General features: G+C 41.2%; 1 long non-coding RNA gene across 2 annotated transcripts in view; it reads left to right on the plus strand.

Annotated features, from left to right (window-relative positions):
* The first annotated feature begins 979 nt into the window (after positions 1 to 979).
* The window catches only part of LOC125483194, a 33,790-nt gene continuing 28,184 nt past the window's right edge, over positions 980 to 6,585 (plus strand). For both annotated transcript variants that reach the window (XR_007262150.1, XR_007262151.1), the window contains exon 1: positions 980 to 1,124. This is a non-coding gene — a long non-coding RNA (uncharacterized LOC125483194). The remainder of the gene's footprint in view (positions 1,125 to 6,585) is intronic.

Raw genomic sequence — 6,585 nt, forward strand, 5'->3', positions numbered from 1 at the left:
GCACTTCCTTGACCAACTATCCTGTCATTATTGAATTGTAGGCAGGAGGCCCAGATCCCTGATGTGGATCTGGAGGAAATGGACATGCCAGAATCATTGGGTGTAAATCCTGACACATTCCTTCTTGAATCCCAGAAAACAATATTCCTCATTATCATAGGACAGAAAACATCTTTTCTATCGCAGCGTGAGTCAGTTCTAAAGTTTTGTAATTAGTTTAGCTCAAATATAATGTCAGAAATGTAAAATCTCAAATTGATTTCTTTCTGAAAAGTGTAGACATACAACTTAATATTAGACGCAACTGCCAGAGTCTATAGGCCATAACACAATCTTAGTGTTTAGGTAACTGTGTAACAGCATAAGATCCCATCTTACCATTTATATGGTTAGCTAAACTCCTCAAGGGCATTGCAGTCATTTAATACAATCACAGACATCTGCTGTTCTTTGTGTGTTTGTACATAACTGAAAATGAAACATAATAATAAAGATGAACAGTAGTCATCCTCAATATAGTTTCTGAATGACTAGCTCATCAATAATCTAGTAAATGGCTTCCAGAGCTTTCCTTGCTCTAGCTCCACATAGAATACAGCTGCAAATTTGCATTTTAGTGATTTACACAGAGAATTTTCAGGTGTAACCAGTGCAGAGTTATTTACTGTGATTATAGTTCAGCATTCAAACTCCCAGTGCTTGTTACTGTGGTTGAACTCAGCTGTGAAATAGGCAAGTCACTGCATCTATTCGATGAACTGTTTGTGATGATGTGCACCTGATGCAAATCTTTTTCTTCAAAGAGGAAAACCACAGAGAGGGTCCTTACTCCATAAACACAAAAAGACTGTGTTAAACGACTTCTTGCTTTTCACCTTTTTTTCTACAAGCGTACTAATGTTGTAAGCTTACTGCAACTTAAGTGTTTTGGGCAAAATTGCATGGGTAGCAGCTGATGCACAACTCAGAAGTCAGGCTGAGTACATCTGCAGTACTGTCACTGAGCCACTTGTTAAGCTGCTAACCATGCACTTAATAAGCACTAGCTGCAAAAAAACTGACTATTTCTCCTGAGCAATGAGCATTCCTTTAATACTTCAGAGCGAGTGTCGGTTGATTTATTTGTAAGTATTTTTCTCATTGATTTAGAGGGTTGTAATTGGAAACCTGATTCCATAAAATAAGCATATAATCTAGGGTGGAGGAGGTCTCAAGGCAGCATAGTAGTGTTCTTTGAGCAAAAAAAGATGTCACTTCAAGTTCCACCTCCCTTCTGGTGGATCATTGCATGGCTGAGCAAGTATAGTCCAGGCTGGAACCTAAGTGCCATACTGACAGAATGCTACACTCCCACAAGATGTGCTGTTAAAGCAAGTGGTGGAGGCTGGTTCAATTATAACATTTAAAAAGCATCTGGATGTGTATATGAATAGGAAGGGTTTAGAGGGCTAAAGACCAAATGCTGGCAAATGGGACTAGATTAATTTAGGCTATCTGGTGGGCATGGGTGAGTTGGACTGAAGGGTCTGTTTCTGTGCTGTACGTCTCTATGACTCTACGAGATTTTAAACTGAGAATTTACAGCATGGTGGCTCAGTGGTTAGCACTGCTGCCTCACAGCACCAGGGACCTGGGTTCAATTCCACCCTCTGGCAACTGTCTGTGTGGAGTTTACATGTTCTTGCTGTGTCTGCATGGGTTTCCTCTGGGAGCTCTGGTTTCCTTCCATAGTCGAAAGATTTGCAGGTTAAGTGGATTGACTGTACTAAGGTGTCCATAGGTGGGTTAGCCATGGGAAATACAGGGACCGGGTAGGGGAGTGAGTCTGGCTGGGATGTTCTTTAAAGACTCAGTGTGGTCTTGTTGGGCTGAATAGCCTGTTTCCATACTGTAGGGATGTTACGGATTCAGGTCAACGCCTTATTTTGTAAAAAGAAGAATGCTCACTCAGTGTCCTGTCCTAGGTTCCTTCCTCCATTAATATTAACAAAAATATGTTAATGAGTTATTAACTTTTTGTGTAATCCTGCCAAAAATAACTCCATCTATAATCCAATCATAACTGTACTTCATAGCTGATTTTTATTGGACTTGAATTTCTTTGGATATCAACAATTGATATAGTGAAAGCTTTATAAACACAAGATTTTCTTTTTCTTTTGAATATTTCAGATAAAAATATGAAACATTTATGTACTTAGAACATTTCATGAAAGCATCCAGTCCATTTTCTCTTCAAAATAAAGACAGCTTTTTGACTCTTTTTCAAGGAATGTATTTGGAAACACCTGTTACTTTTCAGTTCCATTATACAAATGGTATTCTCTTTAAAAACACCTCAAAGCCTCTGATTGAGAGATAGTAAGAACTGCAGGTGCTGGAGTCAGAGTTAACACAGTGTGGAGCTGGAGGAACATAGCAGGTCAGGCAGCATCAGAGGAGCAGGAAAGTTTCTGAAGAAGAGTCCTGACCGGAAAAGTCAACTTTCCTGCTCCTCTGATGCTGCCTGACCTACTGTGTTCCTCCAGCTCCACACTGTGTTATCAAAGCCTCTGATTTCCTTTTTGAAGACCGATGGTCATGGTCAGTCTGTGAACAGATGAGAAAGAGATAGAGGGTATGTTTTGAGACTAGGAGGCTGTAAGGGCAGTCAGGTACATGAGAGAAAAAGCTACAAGAGTTTTTGTTCAAACAAAAAGATTATAAATACTGAAGGAAAATTAAAAGCCAACTTTTTTCAACTAGGTAGAAGCCCCAGTGATGTCTTGTGTGTTTTAATTTGCATAATTATTGGTCATCACGACTGTATGAATTGAATTAAGTAAGTCCATTCATAGCGACTAATCCGTACATTCATGGTGCATTGATATAAAGTTGAATTGGCCAATTCTTAGGCTTGCGTGCAGAGATACTGAAAATGTATATATGTGAAAGAACGTTTGGTTCATATCACAAGGACATCTGCATTCTAAGCTCATTCTAAACAGATTTTGGGTGATTAGAGTCCCCCAAAAGACATTTGGAGTACTTAATGGAGCAAACAAATTAATTGTATTGACAGCAAGCATAAATTTGTTATGATTCCATTCATTTTTTTTTGGGGGGGAAGGGTGATTTGCTGTCTTTTGTTGGTAAAGTATTGGAATCAATAATTAAGGAAGTAATAGCAACACATTTGGAAAATCATAATCTATTCAGACTGATAAATGGACTCTCTAGACTCAAATAATGATGATGATCTTGTTAACGTTGATTTCACCTAGTGCACACCCTGTGCAATGTAACCTGTATGCCTCTAAGTCTTTTTGATCTGTACATCCTTTGCTTAGTGTGATTTGCCTGTACTGCTTGCAAACAAAGCTTTTCACTATATTTCAGTACATGTGACAATAAATAAATCAATATTGAAGGAGATTCAGCATGGTTTCATGAAAGGGAAATTGTGTCTGACTAATTAATTAGAGTTTTTTGACAAAGTTTCAACCAGAGTGGATACAGGGGAACCAATAGATGTGGTGGATTTGGACTTCCAGAAGGTGTTCGACAATGTACCTTAGTTAAGAGCCCATGGTGTTGGAGGTAGCATATCAGCATGGATAGAGAATTGACTAATGGAAACAGGAATTGGAGGAAAGGATTTTTTTCAGGTTGGCGACCTGTGAGCAAAGGAGATCAGTGAGATCAGTGCTGTGACCACAACTGTTTACAATATATATGAATGACTTGGAGGAAGTGAGCAACCATACTGCAGATAAATTTGCAGACAACACAAAAGTAGGTGGAAAGGCAAGTTGCGAGAGAGAGACAAATAGTTTACAGCAAGATAATGATAGGTTAAGTAAGTGGGCAAAAAAATTGGCAAATGGAGTATGATGGGGGAAAATGTGAAATTGTTCATTTTGGAAGGGAGAACGAAAGAACAGAATATCATTTAAATAGAGAAAAACTGCAGTGTGGCACTGTGGCACAGTGGCTCAGTGGTTAGCACGGCTGCCTCACAGCCTTGGGGCCTGGGTTCAATTCCTATTCGGGCAACTGTCTGTATAGAGTTTTGCCTGTAGTGTGTAGAGGTGGGTTTGGGGAATGAGCCTGTGTGGGATGCTCTGAGGGTTGGTGTGGACTTGTTGGGCTGAAGGGCCTGTTTCCACACTGTAGGGGTTCTATGAAATAAATGCTGAGAGGGCTTTTCACTCACAGGAGAGTCTAGGACCAGTCTCAGAATAAAGGGGCATCAACTTAAGACTGAGATGAGAAGGAATTTTGTCTCTCAATTGATTGAGAGTCTTTGGAAACCATTGCCACAAAGAGCTGTGGGGACAGAGTCCTTGTGTATATTTAAGGCTGAGACATATAGACTCTTGATGAGTAGGGACATCATGGGTTACAGCGAACAGACAGGAAAGTGTGCATGAGGAATGTGAGATCAGCTATTTTCCTACTGAATGGTGGAGCAGGCTCAAGGGGCTGAATGGCCTCCTCCTCTTCCTATTTCCTATGCTTTTATATGGACTAGGAATCAGCTAAAACAGAGCAATGGACCACTTCTGTGAACAAGCAATTTCATAGCAAGTGGTGAATGAAACCCTATCTAGGTCCATCAACATCAGGTGATTCTTAGGAACAAAATGAAACTTGGATATTTTTATAAGTAATGCAATTTAAAATCTTTCAAAGGAAAAAGATGGAAATACATGGGTGTGTATTGACGGAGCTCAGAAAGATAAGGGGGATCTCATTAAAACTTAGAGAATACTGAGAAGCCTGGATAGAGTGGATGTGAGGAAGATGTCTCTCCAGTAGGAGAGACTAGTACTTGAGGGCACACCCTCAAGTGAAGGGGCATTACAACTGAGATGAGGAGGGATTTCTTCAGACAATGGGTGGAACTCATTGCCACAGAAGGCTGTGGAGGCCTTGTCATTTTTGTGTTTTTATTTAGACAGAGATAGATAGGTTCTTGTTTAGTAAAGGGATCAAGGGTTATGGGAAGAAGACAGGAGAAATGGGGCTGAGAAACAGATCAGCCATGATTCAATAAAGGAGCAGACTGAATGGGCATCTTATGATACCAAAGATAGAGTATGTTGTTGATTCTTTCAAAATAGGAACTTCTGTAAATCTCTTTTGAGAGCCTGGGGTTGTTCCAGGAATTCCTGCTCACTGATTTCCTGTATGGTGACTTCCTTTATTCATTCATAGGATGAGGGCATTGCTGGCCAGGCAACATTTATTGCCCATCCCTAATTGCCCAGGGGGCAGTTAAGAGTCAACCACATTGCTGTGGGTCTGGAAGTCACATGTAGGTCAGACCAGGTAAAGATGGCCATTTCCTTCCCTAAAGGACATTAGTGAACCTGATGGGTTTTTCCAACAATCAGCAATGGATGCATAGTCATCATTAGATTCTTAATTCCTGATATTTATTGAATTCAAATTCCACCATATGCTGTGGCTGGATTTGAACCTGGGTCCCCAGAACATTCTCTGGATTAACAGAGCAGTGATAATACCACGTGGCCATCGCCTCCCCCTAACTTATGAATACAGGATCAGCAGAGGGCACTAACTCTGCTGAGGAGGGGGGAAGATAGAGTGACAGCCTACAACTCTAATGGAGGCACCAAATGTCTGAGAGGTATATAGTTTCAGAAAATCTCTTTCAAATATATTTACTGATCCTCTGATAGATCTTTATTCATTTGCTGTCAATAACAACAATAACAATATGAGATTATGTAAAACATTTAACACAGTAAATTATCTCAAGGCACTTCACAAAGACATTATAAAACAAGACTACCAACAAGCAATATAAGAAGATATTGGTCACAGACTTACTCAAAGAGGAAGGTTTTGCAAGAGTGTTAAGAGAAAGAATGATGGCACGGTGGCTCAGTGGTTAGCACTGCTGCCTCATCATTGCCAGGGACCTGGGTTTGATTCCACTCTTGGGTGACTGTCTGTGTGGAGTTTGCACGTTCTCCCCGTGTGTGCGTGGGTTTCCTCCAGGTGCTCCGGTTTCCTTCCACAGTCCAAAGATGTGCAGGTTAGGTGGATTGGCCATGCTAAATTGCCCGGAGTGTCCAGGGACGTGTAGATTAGGTGGGTTATGCAGGATGGGTCTGGGTGGGATACTCTGAGGGTCAGTGTGGACTTGTTGGCTTGAAGGGCCTGTTTCCACGCTGTAGGGATTCTATGAAAGTGAAGTAGCAAGGTTAAGAGGTTTAGGAAGGGAATTTGAGAGTTTAAAGCCCCAGGCAGCTCAACATATATCAATCAATGGTGGTGCAATTGAATGTTAGGATGCTCAAGGGGTTAGAATTAGAAAAGCACAATTAAGGCTAAAGTGACAGAGGAAAACCAGGGAATTACATGCCAGCTTTGAAAAATTCTTTCATAGGATGTGGGTGTTGCTAGCTATTACCCGTTCTTAACTGACCTTGAGAATCATAGATTGATGATGCAAAGTGGGGACGACGGCCCGGAGCAGAGCGGGGAGAATGCCCAGTGGCCCGGAGCAGAGCGGGGAGAATGCCCAGTGGCCCGGAGCGGAGCGGGGAGAATGCCCAGTGGCCCGGAGCGGAG

The sequence above is a fragment of the Rhincodon typus genome, chromosome 5 (assembly GCF_021869965.1).
Source record: "Rhincodon typus isolate 14 chromosome 5, sRhiTyp1.1, whole genome shotgun sequence".
NCBI lineage: Eukaryota > Metazoa > Chordata > Chondrichthyes > Orectolobiformes > Rhincodontidae > Rhincodon > Rhincodon typus.